The 23,524-nt window shown below is 38.8% G+C and overlaps 1 protein-coding gene and 1 pseudogene across 1 annotated transcript in view; one reads left to right on the top strand and one right to left on the bottom strand.

Annotated features, from left to right (window-relative positions):
* The window catches only part of LOC140245825 (deoxynucleoside triphosphate triphosphohydrolase SAMHD1-like), a 167,707-nt gene that overhangs the window by 88,234 nt on the left and 55,949 nt on the right, over positions 1-23,524 (top strand).
* On the bottom strand, positions 7,368-9,537 carry LOC140245828 (splicing factor 3B subunit 1-like; annotated as a pseudogene).

The raw sequence follows: 23,524 nt of genomic DNA on the forward strand, positions 1-23,524 counted from the left end.
TTTGGAACATATATATATTCCCGTTGTTATGACAATAAGTTTTCTATATTGCCGTGATGGTGGAATATTATTTGACACATCCACAGGGTTGCCATCTAATGTGCATCCTCTTCACTGTATGGATCTTGTAAAGTTAAGCCTCTTCGATCATTTTCATGAATTTTCATTGATAAAAAGTGCATTTGCTGTATTGCCGGGACTACTTTTAAAACCATCCATGCTTTATAGAACAATGGTGTTTGCGTTGCTAATATCTGTGTTTTGTCTTAAGGGGGCATGAGCGTAGATGTAACTTTGGACCATTCCCAAGGGATTGTCTTTTAATGTTCACCCATTTAACAATATGGATATTGTAGAGCGATGTCTCCTCTATTAACTAAAACATTTTTTTGAAAACAAAAGTGCCCTTAACTGCTTAATGTACGGCGCGATCGAAGTTTGAAGACATGTACGTTTGGTACATATAGTCTATTCTCGTTAATGATATTCAATGTTTTCTATATTGCCACGAGGGTGGTGTACTTTGGGGCACATCCCACAGGATTGACATTTAATGTGCATCCTCTCACTGCATAGATATTGTGAAGCAATGCTTCTTCTATCATTTCCACGACAGTCACTGACATAAAAGTGTGTAACTGTAACAGTATTGCCGGAACTACTTCATGCACGAAAGAACGTCGGTATTTGCGTTCATAGTATCCTTGCGTTGTAATTACGAGGCTTGAGCGGAGGTGTAATTTTGGACACTTCCCAAGGGATTGCTTTGGATTGTTCACCCTTTTGACAATATAGTAAATGTAGGGCAATTTTTCTTCTTGTAATTAAATTGCATTTCTTGAAAACAAAAGGGCAATTGCTGTACAACCGTAACGACTATATGAAGGCATGGAATATTGGAACATATTCGTGCTATGTGGTAGTGCATGTTTCCTATATTGCCCTGGGGATTAAATGACTTTAACACATCCCACTCGGTTGCCTTTGAATGTGCATCCCTTTGACTATATGATTATTGTAAAGCAGTGTCTCTACCATTCAAAAATCATGAAAAGTAAAGTGTCTTATTTACCACCCGGCAAAACGACTTTCTATATGCATGTTCAACTGAGTTTGATTTGGCATATAATGCATGTTTTGTTAACCTGTTTTGGGACCACGACGGTCAGGGTAGGAGTATCTGGGCACTTCCCAAGGGCTTGCGTTTGAATGTCCACCTTTTTGACAAAATAAATATTGTAAAGCAACGTCCCCTATTACCTTAATTGCATTTTAACGAAAATAAAAGCGTATGTGCTATACAGGCGGAAGAACTTTTCAGAGGCATGTACCCATGGAACATTTTTCGCGGTTGCATATACCACGTTTTTCACTGCCTTTAGGATGCATGGGGTTACTTTGAGCACCTCCCACAAGGTGGTCTCTGCAAGTGAACCCTTTTTACTGTATAGATATTGTAGATCAATGTTGTTATTTATCTTTACCCCGGGAATTTTTATAGAAATAAAAGTGTCTTGATATGGCAGGAATTAAATTCAATACAATAAATTATTCCATTCAATTTTTATTTCATTTTTTCGACAATATTTCGACAATAGACATCACTTTTTTTCGGAACAGAAAATGAGGACCTGGTGCGTAAAACTATGAAGGATGAAAAGAATGTACAATGATTGTATAGCACCTTACAATATTTATACATAGTCATAAAACTCAAGTGATAGTCATAAAACTTTTTGAGACATGCACTTTTTGAACGACTGTACTTGCGTTGGTATTTGCGTTATAAGGTCATGTATAGAGGCAATTAATGTGGGCATTTCCCATATAGGAGGCTCCCTTCGAATGGTCACCACTTTAACTATGTCAGTGTAAGTCAAAATTGCAGAGCAATATATCTTCTGTTAACCTCATTGAATTTCATTAAATAAAAGTTTCTTTGCTAGAGGACTAGAAGGACTGTTGAAAGGCATGTACTTATTGAACATAATTATGTATTTGCGTCGGTACATGATCACTGCATGTCTTATAGACTGCCTTTGGAAGGGGTAACTTTGGGTACCCTCCACGTAGTTGCCCTCGTATGTGAACTATTTTCACCTTATAGATATTATGAAACAATAATTCTTCTATAACTTTCACTGAATTTTAATGGATAAATGAAAAGCAAAGGACGTTATAGAGTTTTTTTCGCTTCAAACAGCTGTATTCACGTGCGTATGGTTATGTTTTGTACCGGGCCGTGAGGGTTTTTTATAGGGATAAATTTGGGTACCTCCCTGCGAGTCGCTTTGACTGCGCACCACCTTTTATTTAAAAAGATATACACATTGTAGAAAAATATCTCCGCTGTCAGTGCCAATTCTATTTCATGGAAATAAAAGAGTCTTTGCTAGACGGCCGAACGACTTAAAAAAAAAAATTGTACGCTTAGAACAATCGAAATCGCGTTGGTTGATGCATGTTCTGTAATTGGTCGTGTCGATAATATGATCGAAAGGGGTAACTTTGGGCACTACCCACAGGGTTTCCTAAAGTTGACTGGCCATCTTCAATATCTCAAAATCCTCAAGGATGCAAGAGCTGAATCATCAAGATTCGAATAAATCACCCTCCAAATACAGTTCATTCATTACAAAATTGGAGTTATAGATGTTGACACTTGTTTAATTTCGTACTTTGATTCTACGTAATTGATGGATAAGCTATCATTATCTGTCTGATAACAAAATTGTAATTTGCGTAATATTATTCATGCTAGGTTACTAATGCTGTAGAGTTTATTTTTGGTGAAGAAAAGCTGAAATATCACATTTGAACACTCTTAATATGCTCATATCGGGCGCTTTGAAGCATTTGAATATTCCGTTGGCTCGGTACCCTTTCCATATCATGCAAATGAGGCCCAGATTATGTACATGGAAATGTTTGCAGCGCACTAACTGACATTGTAAACATAGGTTTCAACACTTTCGGTGTTCCATTCTGAAACCTAGAAGCGTAGTTTTCATGAAAACACTGTGTTTTTATCATTATGGGAGCTAATTTGCATATTATGCAAATGAGGTCCAGATTATGTACATGGAAATGTCTGCATCGCACTAACTGAGGTTTCAACAATTTTGGTGTTCCAATCTGAAACCTAGTAGTATAGTTTTCATGGAAACACTATTTTTATCGTTATGGGAGCTAATTTGCATATTATGCAAATGAGGGTCTGATTGTGTACATGGAAATGTTTGCATCGCACTAACTGACATTGTAAACATAGGTTTCAACACTTTCGGTGTTCCAATCTGAAACCTAGAAGCATAGTTTTCATGGAAACACTGTATTTTTATCATTTTGGGAGCTAATTTGCATATTATGCAAATGAGGCCCAGACTATGTACATGGAAATGTTTGCATCGCACTAACTGACATTGTTAACATAGGTTTCAACACTTTCCGTGTTCCAATCTGAAACCTAGAAGCCTAATTTTCATGGAAACATTGTATTTTTTATCGTACTGGGAGCTAATTTGCATATTATGCAAATGAGGTCCAGACAATGTGCATGGAAATGTTTGCATCACACTAACTGACATTACAAACATAGGTTTCATCGCTTTCGGTGTTCCAATCTGAATCCTAGAAGCCTAGTTTTCATGGAAACACTGCATCTTTATAACTATGGGAGCTAATTTGCATATTATGCAAATTTAGCCAATTTGCCCCACTGGATTTCTTGGGACTTTTAGTATGGTGTTTAGGAGCCCATAACAAGATGCACTGCAGTGGAATTCCTACTGTTGCAATTAGTGGTGGGTGAAACCCTATTTTGACTGGACTAACCAGCCAGGGCTTGACATTAGCAATGGCCTGTGGCCACTAAAAAATGATGTCAGGGCACAAATTTCATGAAATGCTATCTTTTGGTGGCATGATCTGGCAGCTTAAATTCAAAATGATATTGTGTATTTCCTTTATTTCAGGCTCCTACATTTCTTTTTCAGGCCACCAAAGTTTTAATGTCAAAAATTAATTTCAGTGACCCAAATGGGCGACCAGCGAAATATGTTAGTGTCAAGATCTACAATCGCGCTATATTCAAGCACATTAATTAAACAGAGTACACATGGAAACAGAGTAAAAACTCCCTATGGAAGAACGGGGTTGGGTTAAATGCATTGTGACCAGTGCCCTGTTGCATAAAACCCTTACCGCTGGACTTACCGCTCCTTTCTAGCGGTAAGTCTTCAAATTAGCGGTAAAGCTTACAATCCTTGATGCTGATTGGCTGTGACGCCTAATTTTGACGGTAGTTACCATTGAAATTCAACGGTAAGTTTTATGCAACGGGCCACAGGAGGGATACTTTGTACCAGGTAATCAACTTCCAGGAAAAATGAGTACATAATAAAGATTAATGCACATGTGTCGCTAGTGCGATGGGGAAAATCTGGTCTTGCTCAGCTTTTAACTTGGGCGATACTTAGGCTACCTTGGACAAAATTCTCTGAGAGTGAATGCTTCCACTTTTTCTTTTTCACTTTCTTTCTAACAGTGGGAAAGTTTATGCAGTAAAGGAAAATCATACTTAAAATCTTCATTTTATCCTGCATCTTCCTAATACACAAGAAGCATACATATGAATAAGTAAATCTGTACATTCAATTAACATGTTCAAAGTAACAGCTATTTTTTTTTTCTGACACATCTACAACAATCTGACACATCTACTAGTAACCCAAACCTAACATTTTGCTGAAGATGCTGAAGGCTGCCAATTGAGAAATCATGGCAACAAGGAGATAAAGGGAGCGAAAACTTTTAAAAAGACTATCTTGCAGAAAAACACCGCCAAAAGAATGTCCCAGCATCCTCACTACCCTCAGGATCAGTTTACAATTAGAGCAAACAGCTTCAGCTTCCAACCAAATGCCTCTGACTTTAATGAAGACTATTTGCCAACTTATAATGGCATGGGATGATATCAAACTGCTGCCATGCATTTCTATGTGAGACAATGAACTAGGTGTGGACACTGACAGCCAGCCTATATGAATATTAAATTTTAGATACCAAGATGACCTATTGAAGTACATGTCTTGCCATCATTCTTTTTACATGTGGTTTGTCAAAATGGCAAGGAAAGGACAATAAATCAATGTTTTCTCTCTCCAAACTCCCTTCTCCCACAGGTGGAACAAGTACTGCTGCAAGCATAGAATGACATCCTAATAAGTCTCACACATTTACAAATTTATTGTGATATTTCATATGGAAACAAACCACTTGAAATACCTTGATCACAAACAAACAATTCAAAATACCGTTCAAGTATACAGTAAGGCAAACTCCAACCTCTTCTTAGAAACATGGGGGTACATCAGAGGAATGGGAAACAAAAGTAACAAAGAGGGTATCCTGTGTATATCATATCATGATGAATGGAAAATTGTAATTGCATGGTATTGTACAGAAAGGTACGAGAGTGATGTAAGCTCAGCTGTGATGTAGAGAGATGATACTACAGTCTTCAGCACGGTATAGACCAAAACACATTCGCAAACTTTCTTGTCATACAATATCACTGGTCTAGCTGTCCTTTTTTCACATCATGACACAGTGCAAAATGTACTCACAACTTCAGGCCTGATGTGGTTGTACCCATGTAAAGTCCATTGATCACAGAACAGGTGTATGATATAAGCCATAAAGCACACCTAATGTGATCGGCTACATATATGGGTCATGCAGTGGAATAGGCATCGCAGTGTACTTCATGCATTTGAAAGCTAATCTGTATAAAGCTAAACATTTCCCAAATCCTTAGAAGTACAGAATTGTGTACACAGATCAAAGATGCACGACTTAAAAATCTCACATATGTACAGTGCTTCTCACTCAAACACAAAGAAAATTGATTAGCTTATTAGCATTGATATAGAAAAAAAAAAAGAATAATTACTAACCTAAACTTCTTGTGAATGAGTTGAAATCTTAACATAGTGATCAACCAGCCAAACTATTGATCAACCAACGTAAATAATTTGGGAAATATATCATAATACATGTATATCCAATCCATTTGCACTACGGGAGAAGCTGCGTTCCTGGCATGGCAGACTAGACATTAACTCGGGCCACACATGCGACACAGAAAATGACACAATACTTCCAACAATTTTGTAGGTACAACACTAGTCTGTCTAGTCTTGACCAGTTCAATGTCAAAGCAAACACAATCACCAGAGTGACCCACTGTCCATTAAACACTGGGATCAGCTGGTCATTGGACCTGACACAAAAGTGACATGCTTTGCCAAGTTCTCTTTTGAGCATGGTAGTGAATCTACAGAATTAACACTATATTGTCTACAGAACATCACATGCATTCTCTCTTTCCCCCCCTCCCCCCCCCCCCACCACTCTAAATCCAAACAAACAAAAATGCAAACCTAGTGAAGCACAGCTCATGCCAATCAGGACTAAAGATAAAGTGAAGTGGCTGCAACGTTTTTGTCGAAGGAAGGTTTTTTTTTTTATTTTTTTTTTGGTACCATCAGACAAAGTATCTTGTATCTTTAATATCTGTGTGGTATTGCCTTTTCTGTAGCCAGACTTGTACATGTACTACCGTGGGTCTACATACAGGCCGTTTCACTCATCATTATCCTCTTCATACCATACATGTTCAATACCATAACATGTTATGTTACATTCCTTGCTTTAAAGTAGTACAACACATTATCAACTTGTGCAGATGAAAATTCACAATATTCAACAGCAAAGACCTAAGGAGTTTGGATGTCAATTATTTACATATACCTGTATAGGAGACTCTAATGAAAGCAGATGTAAAACGAGGGTGATTTGGAAATCAATGTCATTTTACAGGTAAAGCAAACGCTTGACCTTGCTGCATCATAAGAAGAGATAAAGATTGTCTTTGTGCCATCTAAAGCCCACAAACCGAGAGTATTATGTTTACTATATAGAACAAGGCTTCTCACAAAATATGCTCATGTGTCTGTTTCCACCAAAGACACAGAACCGACACAATATCACATCGTACAAGGTTCAAGACACAATCTGCCACCCACTGAGTGTGAGTGCACAGATCATGTTAGACTCAAGTTTGCATGGGAATCAAATGAGTCATGAAGTGTCAGGTTTGTGGGTTGGATTCTCGCAAGAACAAGAAGACAAGATCTGATAAATGCTGGATACCACCTTCTTGAGATGAACAGCTCAGATCTCCCCCCCCCCCCGAATCCTCAAATCCACTATTGCCCTTCTGCACAATGCACACTGAATGTCTTTGGAGTGTTTGCCCATGAGTTTATTGAGTGTGATGTATTGTTATGCGGTGCACGGTGCCATCACAGTACGTAATCCAACTCAGAGCGCAGATACTGGTTCTTCTCATCATTGGGCACCCTGGGGAATCCAGCAACCAGTGAGTCCTGTGCCCCAATGTGCAGTGTGTTATAGATCCTCCAGTATGTGTCACGAACCTTTGTGGGCTGGTTGGAATAGACCCTAGTGTTGGGGGGACACAATGTAGAAAAACAGTTTCAAAACATAATGTGGTATGCAAGAGGTTATCATATCATCAATACATGGAACCTGGAACACTGACTACAATTTATTAACTAGAAATGTCACTATGGCGACTGGTATGCCTCCACCATAATGCATGGTTCTCCGAATAGGTCTATAGCACAATGTCTTGACAATGTGTGATGACAGCTTCACATAACTGGCAAAATATTAAAATGACAGCTTTGTCACAAATGCATTGAGTGTTAACTGTAATTGAAATATAGGTTTATTTGGATGAATGGCTATACTGTCTAAGAGTGCAAGTATTTGGGGAGTTGAGGATTTGTAAGGGTGTCCAACTTTTGACCCTTTTATAAGTTTAAAGAAGAAATGAAATTTAGTACTTTCACTTGACCTTTGACCTTTTGACCCTTGGGCAAAAAACCAAGAGAATCTGTATAGGGTAATATATGCATACACTAAGTTTCAAGAAAAAATCCTGTAGGCATTGCAAAGATAAGAGAAAAATAATGACATTTTGATGAGTTGACCTTGACCTTTCACCCCCTGACCTTTGATCCATGACCCCTAAACTCCCTTCATGATGATCTACTGCCAGTCAGTACATGCATGTAATTTCCAGAAATACCTTGAAATATTTGAGATATGGAGAAAAAATTGAAGTGAAATGTTAACATGTTCGCTTGACCTTTGACCTCATGACCCAAAGCCCTCTCTGGGGAATCTTAATTTGGTAGTTCATGTATACACCAAGTTTCAAGACACTACCTCCATGCATTGGAGGCCATCTCATACATACATGCCAAGTTTCATTACGATACCTCTAACAGTTTTTTAGATACGCTGTCCACAAAATTGATTAAGGACGGACAGACGGACGGACGGACGGACAACCCAAAGGCATAAAAACCTATCATCTAGAACACTATTTTCATAGAGCACAAATAATACGAGAATTTGGGGTTATCCATAATTGCACAAATTCCTGTTGTCTTGTATTTCACTACTTTGTACTTATTTATTTTTGTAATAAATTGTTCATTTATCTAACATCATTCTCAATCCCAAAATTGAGGCAATCTTAGGACTGTCACTTTTCATCTGTTTTATCTTATTTTGACCAACTTTACAGCTGGGGCCAAGGGAGCAGAATGGTGGTGGTAGATACAGAGTGAGCAAATCAATCAAGCCTGCTTATTTAACTTATACACCTAAATGGGAGTTTAAAATTGACAATGACTTTTTGTTAACCCTATGTGAAGGGATTACGTCTAGCACATTACCACATGTCAACAGAGGTATGGCAAAAGTCAGACATCATCTCAAAACATTCTAAGATTTTCTGGTAGGACATTTCAACAGCGCTACCAGGGATGCCAAGTTCAAAACATTTTTGTGAGTGAGATTTTCGTGACTCGGCATCTCGGCGAGCAAATGTGCACGCGAGCGAGGGTGTGGGAGGGTTTTTTCCCCCTGTGGCCTCTCACGGTAGGGAGCTTTTTCAATTTTTAGCTCTAATGGCGCGATCAGGTGCTTACTTAAGTGACTATTTTTTACTTATTTTGAAAGACAAAAGGAAAATATACCTCCAATTGTAACTATCACTTTAATCCTTTGAGCTATGCTCCTTATAGGCCCAAATTGCAGACTTCACCCGATGCGTGAGAAAAATGGGTGCCATGCGTGAGATCGTGAGACAGCCCCTAAATGCTTGAGTCTCACTCAGAATGCGTTTGACTTGGTAGTTCTGCGCTACACAGGAGGGGAAGAGAACCTACAGACTGGGAATGAATGAGCTCACCTGTAGAGTGTATATACTACTGCAACATCTTGATGGAGCCCACCTCGACCCTCAGGCCTTCGATGGCCTCCATGACAGCCTGAATGACGTAGGGAGACGTCTCAAACACGTACTATGGACCACACAAAGTTCAGCAGGTAGATCAGGGTGTCCTCGCAGCCGAAGCCAAACACACCCTGCGCCATGTGCTTGATGGCTGCACATGCACATGCCGTCTGACGGTGAACCAGATCCCTGATTGATGGAGAGGAATTTCATGGACAATATCTTTTTATTTTTATTTCTTTTATGCGTACATCACATATCACATCTCTCGATTCACTGCTGCAGTATTTTATTTCAGACATGTCTACCTTGTAAACAGCGCTGAATTATTCGAGGGTTGAAAATGCATAACATTTTTAATTTTCTTTGGTGGGAAAACTGGATTTCTACCTTTCCTGTTATAGATTTGCACATTATAGTTCTAGTAAACAAATTGGAAATATAAGTATCTACTTTAAGTATCTAAACTAGCTTCATAGAAATTGATTTGCATATTACAGCAAAATTAGTCGCAGGAGAGATGGGAACAGTCGCTACAGTTTGACATGTATGACACCCAGCGATTTTCTCCGGGCCAGGACGCAGCCTGAATGCCGCAGTAAACCCACGGGAAGAGAGGTGACAGATTTCACGATAAGGCCGTAATTTTTCCCCAGAAACTGACGGTTATTTCTGTCTAAAATTAGGTGTGCGGTAGCCCTGGAGACCCACCGCACTGCGGCGGGCCCACTGTACGTTGTACGTTGGGGCTGCTGGTCGCAGTTAGGTGTGCGGTAGCCCGACCAGACGCTGTTAATACGCTACGCGAATACAGCGTCTGACCAGCGAGCGGGCACCTTCAAAGTGGGGAACCACAACACAACTACAAAACTTATGAAAATTTATACGTTCTTTATAAAAAGTGCACACGTTACCAAACGTTACTCACCTTAAGTGCATGCTTGTATTAGAGAAGGTTCGTAAGTCCATTGAGAGCCCTCGTGATATTAAGTCCGTGGAACCAAAAAATGATAATTTCTAGCGGATTCCCTACACCGTCGGGGTTCATCGTTGCAGAATTCAAAATGGCGCCTTGATCTCTGCGGAAATCTTTTGCGTGCGTGCGATGCGCTGCGCTTGAGTGTTGGTGTAGCAGCACGGTCGACAGCGCGACCTTTTGAAAGGGCATTCAGATCATGTGACCTCCCGGATATTGGAAATGGCCTGGCGTGAAAGACGATGTACCGTTCGTGAACCGTTCACACATGCTGCATATAACCATCATTTTAGGTAAGTTATTAAATCTAAATTTCAATATTCATAGCATAGATATGAAGTCTCATTATCATTTTGTTCGTCGGATGAGTTTGAAGTGACAAAAAAATGATCTAAAGTATCAAAATTCATCCGATCGCATGCGATCGTTGGACCCTCTTCGTGTTTGGAGCTTCGTTGGTACAGCCCTGTTGCGCTACGTATGTACAGCGGCGACTGGGCTGTGTATAATTAGGTGTGCGGAGGCCTTTCTAGGCTAAAGGGTGTTTAAAACCCTATTCAACAAGAAGCCACAAAAAATGTCATACATGGGACTGAGCCTAACTTGCTAACTGTAACTTAGTGTAAGTACGGTTACTGTAACTGTTGGATTCTTCGAGTCTACTACTACTTCTAGTCGGTGAAGATCTAAGTCTACGGTCAGTATTAATGAAAACCCTCGAATTAAAATAAACAGATTAGACGTATTTCTTTGGCACTTCCTTTGGTTAAGGCAAGGTAGTAGCTCGAGCGAGTGAGCTCAGTACAGTTCCCCGGAATTCCCTCGAGCAGAGTGGAGCCCTTGATGTACATTGTATTGGGTACCGTATACTAGCTAGTATCTAGCCAGTAGTAGTAGAGCAGAAAGCAGCGCCATCTCGTGCCCATTGGGGAAGATGAATGTATTTTGTCAAAAGACGAATGATTTTTGAGAGATGAACGTATTTGAAAGACGAACAAACCTGAGGTGCGGTACGCGGTGGAATAAATGCATGAATAAGAGTCGCACAGAGTCGGACAGATCAAGGGCTCTGGAGTCGCATAGTATACGAGCGCCATCTCGTGCCATTTTAAACAGGCGAACGAAAAGACATCTTATGGAAAAAGAGGAATGTAATTTAAAAGATGAATAAATTGAAAAAATGAATAAAAAAGATGAATATAAGAAAAAGATGAATGAATTGAAAAGATAAATAAATTGAAAAGATGAATATAGGAAAAAGATGAATAAATTGAAAAGATAAATAAAAAAAGATGAATATAAGAAAAAGATGAATAAAATTAAAAGATGAATATAACTATTGAAAGATGAATAAATGAAAAAGATGAATATAAATGAAGAGCTTGCAACCAAAAGGCGCTAAATCCATTCCGGCTACTTTCGAGTAAATTGATGTTTTTTAATTACACATATTACAGCTTGTTTATTCATTAGCTCTATGCTCCTAGTGGAAGAGGCATCACAGTAGGTAATAAAAATGCACATTAAAAAAAAATCCTGCACACACCATTTATTTTTTATGAATTTTTATATTTCAGATTTTTTCGGATTTAGCGCCTTTTGGAAGAAATCATGGATTTAGCGCCTTTTGGAAGAAATACTTTTGAGTTGTTCAATAACATTGGTATTAGGGCATGTCATTAATGTACAATCCAGGTAAATACTAGAGAACTGCATAAATTTACATCACAGTAGCCACACATACCCACACACACGCACACCCACACACACACACACCCACCCAAACACACACCCACATACACATACACACACAAATGTACCAAAACACACACACATCAAAATGTGAAATCCTTCCCAGCATGCTGCTTTTAATTTTACTCATGATAGCAGCATACTGTACACCTATTCATTATACATTCCACACATGCAAAATACAACTGCAGCAGCAACAACAACAAATTAAATACTTTGATCTCCTAGAGTCCTAATAACACTTTGCACTGAATATCATGAAGTCTATACAGAAGGTACAGTGACTCAAGGAAAGTGAGGACTTGCAGAGATTGTGAAATCATGTTGACGGACAGTATTTACTTCAGGTGAAAATAAAATACAGGTTGTCATGCAGAAATCTGACTGCAACAGACATGAAAACAAATCACTATGATAAGCCCTCACATTGTATGCTTTACCTATTAATACTAAGAAAGCATCGCAAGGCTTTGCTGGAGGCTTTTTGATTTGGACTAACCAAACATCTGTTTAAAAAAAATGTCAATTTGCTAAAACTGTAGTACTTATTAAGAAGGCAACAGATGCACATGAAAGCACATCTGTGGACAAAACTCTTTGTTTATACGTAAGTCAACAGCAATAAGGCCTACATCTAGGCATCTGTACTGTGAATCACAATCATTGTCTTTTTTTGTCTTCTTACCATGTTCATTTCTAAAAAGTAAAAATTGAGTCATTTACAGCCAAAACAGGAGGTTTACCGCATGAAATGCATACCATCAAGTCCATGGCAGAATATCTCAACTAGTTAAAGTGCCTGCCCTAGGAATCATAATGTCTTGCCATAATCTCGAGTCAGAGTTCCGTTCATCATTGGTGGCCACTGTTGCTTCATCCTCATTGCCAGAGATGTCCACTGTATTCAATATCAAGGAAGTCATTCAAAGCACTGGCCACTTGGTTAGTCCCTCGCCGAATTCCTGTCCACCGCCTAAATGCAAGCAATGTCACCTTGATGTTGTTTTCCAGGGATGTTTTCTCCTCCTCTAGCTTAAGTTTAATGATGTCAAAAACACACAGCCACTCGAAGTACGTTGCACCTACCGGCGTACTCAAGAAAGCTTGATTCAGCATTCAATGAGATTAAGACCACTGTGATGGTTCCGTTGTCTGGTTCAGTACGCATGAGCTCAGAAATGAACGATAAGCTCTGTGATTTCTCGCAATCCTCTGATTCACGAAATCTTGGCCTTTCATGTACTGCTATGAATGCATCCTTTCACCCTCCTGGTATAAGGCATGGTAAATGTCATCGATGTGCGCTTCTTCTTCTTCTTGCATATGAGGCAGCGGCAGCTAAATAACGTCCCTCAGTTGTTGTAGCCAAGTTACAGTCTCAGGAGTAGGGTGTGTCAGGTCCATGTTGTCAGGAGGGCGGAGATCAGGGCACTCACTCAAGATGTGTTGAGCAGTCTGTTCTGGTGCACCACACTGGCAGGCTGCTGACGGGCGTAGCCCCCACCGATGCATGGCTGCGTTGAAACGCCCAACTCGGGTTCGAATCCGATTTAATGACACCCACTCCCTCCTTGGGAGGTTTGCTCCTGGGGGGACAGATGTATTGGGCGTGACAAGGAGTTGGGCAGGTCGTTGGGTGTCTTGCCAGCTCAGTGACACTTGCTGCTTGCAGATATGCTGTAGGTTGTATGACTTCCAAGGATGATTTGCCATTAACCTGAATTGGGAGAAGAATAAGAGAATTCAATCAAAAGTAATTAATACCGTTGGCTTAGAATATCTGTCCACGGGTAGCAAACACAACCTCAAACTTCCAATTTTGATACATTTCTCAATAGCTTCTAGACAGCCATAGTGATTTGGAGCAACACTTACTCTACTAAAAGACCAAAAAGAAAGGGACTAGTTTGATTTACAGATTTTTTAACATAATTTTTTAATGTTTAATATAACCATAAAAAAACCACTAATGCAATCATATCAGGATTATAAGATCCATCAGTGAATATTAGACAGGCTCTAATTCTATCATTACCAGGGCAATGCACCCGTGCTGCATAGACCAACTCGAACAGTTAGAAAAGTAGGTAACCAGGTCATTACCATTGCAACACAGCATAAGCAGTACTGTATAGACTGACTTGAATAGTTACACGCTGTAGATCTACAGAAAACTTAACTGAGAAAATGAGTCAAGGTAACTTCATTTATTGATTACAGTTCCTTCAACAGATAATTAGTGACATACTTGTGAAATGGACCCCACCACTGTCTCTCTATCATCAGTACTAAATAATACGGCAGCTTACCTGTTACATCCCCACCATGTGGTGTTCAATATGGTGCTTTCTTGCACAATACAGGGCTAATACTGAGGAATGTGGCCCCACCAAACGACACTTTAATATGCATGATTGATACAGCAACAGGACCAGTTTCCACTGCATACAATGTAGCAATACACTTCACTTGGCATACTCGTGAAGTAGGCCCCACCACTGCGTGTCAGTACTAATACTACAGCGGCTCGCCTGTTTATACTCGTGAATTCAGCCCCACCGTGTGGCGTTCATCAGTAGGGGAAGTGTGGGAGAGTTGAGCCACTGGGAGAGTTGATCCAGGCCACCTCACATCTTCATAGTGACTGACAGCAGTCAGCTGCTGCCATTTCTTGTTCATGCCTATGGGCATTTCCACGGTAACTCACGTTACATTTTGAACTCAAAATTAGGTCGTTGAGATCAATATCCTTAAAACCTAATTAGTGATATGAGTTACTATATGTGAATGAGTATCATGCACCTTCATACTACCTCACAGCAACATTACATCCACAGACTCTTATGAGAACTATGAGAAAAAACACTACAAATGTCGGTAACTCACGTTACCTAATTTGGACATGCAAAAATTTGGCATGTCTTATATTCAAAAGTTTCCTCAAACAAGAAACAGAGAGACTTTAAAGTCTATTGTGTCAAAGTCATGGACTAATAACATACATCACCGAGTACGGTAAAAATTCAAATTGTCTTACATTCTCCAGGTATCGTCATGTGAAGCGGTAACTCACGTTACGGTAACTCACGTTACAGTTTGTCCACATGATCACAAGACAATTTTTTGTCTTAATAATCCAAAGAAAACTTACCAAGACAACTTTTTTTCACAAACAAACTCCATGAATAAAGAATCTAAATTGATTTGAACATTGATCTGACAGTAATTAATCCCATTTTATCCATGAGATTACCAAAAGGCAGGAAACTTTACATTTAGAATACCAATTTGAAGATAAATTTCATTTTTAATTGAGTCGTTTTCCAAGCTTTCATTTGTACTGAGACAAAAATTGTATTCAACAAAATGATATGAAACAGAGTCTATTTCATTAAATTACACTCTTTTCCAGTTAACAAATGCATCAGAAATTGAGGATTTAATTGAGATTTGATTTGATTGTTTTTTTTTTATTTTACTAGATTTAAATGGATTTCAGGCTATCTAGATAAAACAAGTCATCCATAAACTATTCCATTTAATACACTGAGTCACGAGACTAGAGACCTGTACATGTAGTCTCTGGAGAGTTTAGAGGTTCAGAAATGAATATTTCAATAAATCTTTTAACTTTTAAACAATGCAATTTATATTACAATTATTTGATAAGTATTTGAATTACTCAATAATCAATTGTTTGTATGTTTGATTTGTTTACAAATTCTTATAGTAAACTGGTACAGAAATTAGACTTAAATTACAGAAACTGCAGATAAATTTTAGTTATCTGCTACCAGTATTGATCAGTTTAATAAAACATGTTCATAAATGTTTAAGCCTTAAAAAACAATGGCTTTGGTCTATGAAGTGTCAAGTAGCCATTATTTAAATTGTACATACATGTAAAAAGTATACCAGTATTTTCTAGAGTAATCAAGCAGACTGAAGCAGTAAATCCCAATGAAAAACATGAATAGTAAATATTTTGTGATCAGGAGGCTAACTATCAATATCACAAAATGTTGATAGTTTGCTTTAAGGTACATGACTGTCCAGCTCTTAAAGAAAATGTCTGATAATGAGGTTCACATTCAACAAGCTTTTGGTAATAGATCAGCATGTAAAGTAAATTATAGTAAACATGGAAAAGTTTCATTGTAGGATTTTGCAACAATATAGCTAAAACCTCAGAGTAGAATAGTATAAAACACATAAGCGTGTCAAATTCACAATGTTCAGTTCTCAAAAATCTCAGAAAAAACAGCAGGAAGCGAGCTCCAATCTTAAAATTCTGTTCATACATGTAAATGTTTCAGCCTCATAAACAATGGCTTAGGTCTATACAGGTAGGTACAATGTATAAACTATGAAATGTCAAATAGTAATCACTTGAATTACAAAAACAAGAACTTTTCAATGAAGAGTAATCATGCAGTGATTATCCCAATCAGCAGGCTATTAATAGTTATCACAAAACTTTGATAATTTGCTGGAACAAGGTCCATGCAGCTTTAGAAGAAATGTCTTTTAACAACTTTCGTAACAGATCAGTATACATGCACTGTAATATTAAATAGTAAATATGGAACAGTTTCTTTCAGAAGTTAACATGTGATGAACATGTGTAATTAATACATTGTACATGTAGACCAGTTGGTTTGGTGATAGAGAGAGACCAAGAGAATAACAATCTACTGGAAATATAATCTTTATACAAGAGTTCAGTAATCATGTACTCATTAGTTACTTACAATCACAACCTTCTTATCATTTCTTGGTATTAAAGAAAAATCATGTCGGTAACTCACGTTACATTGTGGTAACTCACGTTACATGGTAACTCACGTTACAATTTTAAGACCTCTGTTATGAGAATTTGAAGCAAAGACTTTAAGTCCCATCATATTTCTTGGATGTGTGCTGCATAGTTATTTGATAATCCAAAATACCATGTCTTAGTTGGGCATAGTAAAATTGCTAGGTTAAAAAGTTCATGTTTCGGTAACTCACGTTACAGCAGCTTCTCGAGCTATGTAAGAGCACGCTGGTGTCCGAAGTACATATCTTATATCGGGGTCTCTACTTTATTTACTGCTAGATTAATATATTTTTGATTTGTAAAACCAAACAAAGTTTGATTTGAGCCTCAAATATCAAAAATAATCACAAAGAGCAACAAAAATGCATTTTTAGGGATTTTTAGGTCAAAAAATGCTTTCTGGTTTTAAAAGGTATAAAAATGCACAAAAGGGAACTTTTCTTAAAGGTAAAGTTGGTTTCACACACTTCAAACTATGGCTAACAAAGTAAGATTATCAGTTGTCCTGAAATATGCGGGTAAAATTTTGGTGGTCATGTCGCACAACTCACGGAAATGCCCCTATGATTAACTATATACCAGTGTATGAGGCAGCGACGTTGGACGAAGCATGACAAAATAGTCAAAGAAAAACCATTTTTGGTCACCAAAAGTGAATGTCCACTTGTCAGATATGTGGTTTTCTCTCACACCTATGGTAGAGGATAAGTGCGAATCAGTTGGAGTAGCAGATAGTCTGTATATCATTTGTTTCTTTCAGCAAATTTCAACATGTTTGGTGTGGTCACTTTCGTAGGTTTTGAGGGTTAGTTTAAATGGCGACTATGGGGAGAGTTGTGCCAACATGTTGAGGGAGAGTTGTGCCATGGCTAAACCCTGTATTCCTATGGCTCAGCCCTCAAGTGGCTCAACCCTCCCTTCAAGTGGCTCAATGAGTGTCATTTTTTGGTCAAAGAAACGGGTCTGTAATTGGATGAGGTGAGGAATATTGGAAAGGTATGTGGTGTTCTCGCCAGGGGTGACGCCCTACAGGCGGTTTCTTCTTCCTAACACCAACAGTTGACTTATCACGCAAATCCAATCAGGGTGCATCTAGAAATCCTGATCATGTGATCGTAGGTGGACCCCAACAACATCCACATTATCCATCCGATGACCCGTAAGTCAAACAGACGCCCCGCCTCCTCTGTTACCATTCATTACACCATCTTTCCTTAGATAGGTTTCCATAGTCATTTTCTTTTATAATTAAGCCTGAACTTCTTAATATGATATGTAGGGCCTATAGCATAGTGGCTCAACTCTCCCAACCCCGTGGCTCAACTCTCACCACATCAAGGGAGACTTGAGCCATTTTGCAAAATATTTTTGTTGAAGTGTCACCCCCAAGTTGTTTGTGCTAGGTGTCTTATTGGGCTATCATATTATGCCTGAATAGTTGTAGTATATACCAGCGAACGAATAATCCATAAATTGTGTATAGTTATTGAACAATATCACTAAATGTAAAAAGTGGCTCAACTCTCCCACACTTCCCCTACATAAGCACGGCGTTGGGGCTTTCTTCCATAGTATAATACTTGTGAATGCGGCCCCACCAAACGGTGTTGGCGGGGCCGATTTCCACAGCATACTCCTCCCTTTCTCCCGTTTTTTTTTTCTTTGGTCTTCATGTTTTATTCTTGGAAAGACTCCCTAATGTCCCTCGACTAATTCAACAGCCAATTCAACTATAAGTATGGTAGGGGTCCAACCCACCGACCTTGTCCATAACGACCGGCCGCGCATTATAATGGCATTGCGCGTACAGAAAGAAAATGTACGCATGGGACTACGCGCAACGGTGTTCGATTCTTCACTGGGCTACGCTACCGAGTAAAATGTGGCGAAAACAACTAAGTATTCCCTCTAAATTACCGAAATTTAGCAAAAACGAATAAGGTTTATCGTGTAACTACATATAACTAGGCCTACCTTTGCTGACTCGTTGTTAGATGTAGAGGCGTATCCTTCCGTAATAAATTTGACGATTTTGACCGCAAAATTGTCACCGCCGCTTGTACGATCGTGCACAGTACGTTACACATACACATGACATAAACATTTTGTCGCCCGCTTGCGCTACGACCGTACGAGTTGATGCAGAAACGAGAAATGAATACCGTGAAAAAACAAACCGACTCATCTAATTTATTTCAATTACGATGAAAAGTTTCCTAATGAAAATCAAGTCAAATTCATCAAACAGTCCTTCAAAAGTAATATCGAAGGATTCAAAATATATTCAAATATTATTGGGGAAAAAATTACGACTAGAAAAAAACAGCGGCTTGTCGAAAAAACGCGTTTAAGTACGCTTTATACGTATTGTCAATAGAGGGCGGGGTGGTCGGTCGATATGAGCCGGGCAACTGAGTGCGGAAAAAATGACACCCCACGCGTTCGAAGCCGCCATCTAGAGCGCGTACCTCAGATCGCATTTTCAGTGCGCGCTTGTGAATCCGGAGTATTTTCTCCACACGTGAGTAAAATTTCAGGCAAATTGTGAGATTTTTCACGTTTCTATTGATAGAAAAACGTTAGGTGTCCGATATTATGGACACCCAACCATACAACCCTAACCTAACCTTAAACCCTAACCCTAAACCCTAACCCTAACCTAACCTTGCTTAATTGCTAAATGCACGAGTGCAAGCACACTGCTATGGGGCCGATTTCACGATTTTGCCCTTCATTCTATCCTTGGAAAGACTTCCTCATGACCTTTGATTATTCTTACCATAGGTATACAACCCTAAGCTAAACTAATGGCATACTTGTTAAATAGGCCCCACCACAGCATATGTCAGTATTGGTTCACAGCGGCTCGCCTGTTTATACACACGCAGCCCTGTTGCTGTAAGTCCACCCTATGTTAGTAACGTTAGTAGTAATTTACCTTGCTTGGCATTGCATCGCCGAAAAGTACCCTGTTTATACACACACAGCCCTGTTGCTGGAAGTCCACCCTATAAGTTAGTAGTAGGCCTACTGGTAATTTACCTTGTTTGGTATTGCATCGCCGAAAAGTACCGGTAAATTTACCCTGTTTATACACACGCAGCCCTGTTGCTGTAAGTCCACCCTATAATATCTGGTAGTATAGGCCTAGTAGTAAATTTACCTTGCTTATTGGTATTGCATCGTCGAGCAGAACCCGTAGATCAAAAGGTTTAATTTACTAAAAACTTATTATATAGTGGGTACTAACATTTAATAGAGCTCTAACGTTAGAGCTCTACAGGGGTCGGGCTAACTCGGCCCACGGGACATCTCGTCCCACCCGTCGAGGGTGGGCCGAGTTGTCCCACCCGTTGGTATCGATAGTGATCGTGAGCGCTCGTCTGTCTTTGAGTTTATTTCGTCTTTATGACGTCTTTTCTAACCGTAATTTTCATGGAATTGTGCTCAGTGGTTTCTGTAAAGAATATTTGCCAACTTTTGGGGGATACAACGACGTAAAAATGAAATTTCAGACGTTTTTATCGCGGTTCGCGATCCCCATAGGTTCACGTTCATTTCGCGCGGTGGGCTAACTCGGCCCAGCTAAGTTTTAGCTGTTGTTTTGTCAGTAAATCTCTGTAAAAATATCAATTTTATCATGTATGAAGGTGTATTCAGGGTTCCTTCAACTAATTTCATCTTCGAGGGAATTTAATTTTGCACATGTTTGGTGAAATGTGGGATATTTGTTCGCATGATTTCATCTTTGCCGTATCCGCACCGCACCGGTCTCGCCACCAGCAGCTCGCTCACGCATCACTGTGGCAGAGCTGAGCAGCGCCATGCCCATGCCCACTCTCGGTGAGGCACGGGGCGGCGCGCGGGGCACCCGCGCGAACGGCACAGAGGGAGCAGCCAGCCACTCCGTACCCGTATCCCCAGTAGACAAGAAATCAAATTATGTAGCAGATCATTCGATGTGAACTACATGAAGGTCATTATATGCATTTCATTTTAACTGTTAAATGTTTTGTTGTTGCTGTTGTTGTTGCTGATTTTATGTATAGATCTGCGTTCTACTCAAAAGTTATTTCCGTCCAATTTATGTTACCTTTTTTCTTAATAAAAACAAACAAGCAAAAGTCAAGGGGTGAGTCTGTTTATGGGCATTACCGTGGAAATTAATAAATTGTTTGATATCCAGTGGTCAGTTATTTGACCTGTAGATATGGATGGTTTGGTTGAATGGTTGATATCATGAAACCGGTAATGAAATGTAGTGCTAGCTAGATTGGCCTTGTTTATGATTGTAGGGCCTACCTTTTGTGTGTACTTTCAAAAATAAAAAGGAATTGTTTTTGTTTTGATGACATTGCCATTTTTGCCATGGGTTATACCCTAATTCAAGAGAAAAATCCTCTGCCACCTGTACCTGCACGATAATGGCCAACCGTCAAGTTCTTTTTCTTTTTTGTAATTTCCTTTTTATATATGTACTGTATATACAGTGTAAATCTCTCTCTCTCCCTCTACTGTATCTATGTTATGTATACTGTGATGATCTATTGAACGAAACTTGGACTTAAACATATCTTAATCTTTTCCATGCCTTATCCCTATTATATGTGTTAATCTTTTACATTTTTATTTATTTGTACAAAACAAGGCTGATTATAAAATTCTCAAATCCTTGCTTGTCCTGCACTCATACTGTTGAATTCATGCACATTTTTATTTTATTTTTTTTTTTAAACAAGCAGCAAAGATGAATAGCTCCTCAAATGGTCTTCCTTCTCAAGCACGGTACTCAAAGTGTTACATAATTTGCAGTCATGCAGGGTCACAAAAGAAACATTACAACATGCACTGGTAGGCATCCGTAAGGTCACGCATATAAGCTCTCATCTTCCTTCACAAAAGAATCTGTTGTTTTGTGGCCATTGCATCCTTTCGACTGTTGCCCTGCCTGCCCTTGATTACAATGTACCGGTACTGCTCTTTCCAAGACTGTAAGATCACAGCAAATGTTGAATAATATTAATGTGAGCATGTAAAGTATGTTTTTTGTTTTGTTTTGTCATTTTAACATCTATTACTTTATTATTTCCTCTCTATTTTTTTTTCTTGAATAACAGAACATTCTCATTTGACTTGAAATACAGTGCACTCCCGTTATAACGAACACGGTTATAACGAAATTCCGGTTACAACGAAATAAAATTTAGGGCCGCAACATTATCAACTCTATGTATTCTTATTGTTTATTCATCCGGTTATAACGAAATTTCGTTATAACGAAAGAAAACTGCCGGTCCCGAGGACTTCGTTATAACGGGAGTCCACTGTAATACTTTCATTTTTAATTATCACATTACCAAGTATCATCTGTGTACAAAGCTTTCTTTCCACAACTGCATTGTAAAGTTCTGTATTTTTTAATGATTCTTCGTCTGGCTCTATAGATCGCCTACTGCCAATATTTCCGCTTCCTTTCCCCGTCTCTCTTTCACTCTTCCATCAACCCATTCTTTTCTTATGCGTGATCAATGTGTTTGTCAAGTGTCAAATGAGATTTGATTTGAAACACTGCATACTTCATGTGAATTGCACACCAGTATTTTTTTTTTCCGAATTCATATTTACATAGAACAACTAGTGTGTGCATATCTACACTGATGTTCAATGTAGACAAATTTGATATCTTTAATAAAAAAGAAAGTCTCAAGTAGCGCTGTACTATGGATTAAAAAGCATATGTGACAAAAACATCATTTTTTTTTTTTTAGAGTCATCACACTTCATCATCAGTGAATAGTGTGCATTCATAAAATGTGAATTCAATTCCACCACATTTTATAGTGTGTTATAACGGTAATACAACATTTGTTCCTGTGACCTTGTAACAATTGCTCTGGTGTATCATTTTCTCCAAGGACTTGGGATCAAGGTTAGGATTGTGATAGGAGTAGGGTTAGAGTAATGCTCCTTCGTAGAATTTTTGTTTGGTTTAGCATGCAGAATTTCAAGTGAACAATTGTTGCAGGAGCAAATGTCATGGAACCATTACGACACTGACTTCAGTCCTACTTCAGTTAAGAGGTCTACGTTAGTCGATAGTTTGCTTTCTTCTAGATTTTCACCTCTTGACCTACCTGTAAAACATACATGTAGTTTACCAGATAGTTGCCAATTGATGAACTCTGCCCCAGGTGAGGTGCATCGCAGGAAATGAGATTATTGTACATATGTCAATCCAGATACACTTCATGAAATGTTGCATTATTGTAACACTCATTTCGGTGTCCAACATTATGCTCAGTCACTCCGCAAAACTACACAATGTCCTCTCAAAACTGAATATTCACTATAGCTGTAGGGGCTGAAGAAAGCAGATCTGTTCTCGGTCAGTTCCTGTGGTAGACTCTTTCTTAATTCTACCCACTTACTTTTTCCAGGGTAGTTAATTTACATATTAAAATCATAAGATAGACAAATCAACCAAAAACGAAAGGAGGAAAGTAGTTTCACCCGAGGACCGAAGGAACCGATGGAAAATAAAGGTAGGGCCTACAGGTGATCACAAGGTGAAGTTGAACAT

This window comes from Diadema setosum, unplaced genomic scaffold, assembly GCF_964275005.1.
Source record: "Diadema setosum unplaced genomic scaffold, eeDiaSeto1 scaffold_38, whole genome shotgun sequence".
Taxonomy (NCBI): Eukaryota; Metazoa; Echinodermata; class Echinoidea; order Diadematoida; family Diadematidae; genus Diadema; species Diadema setosum.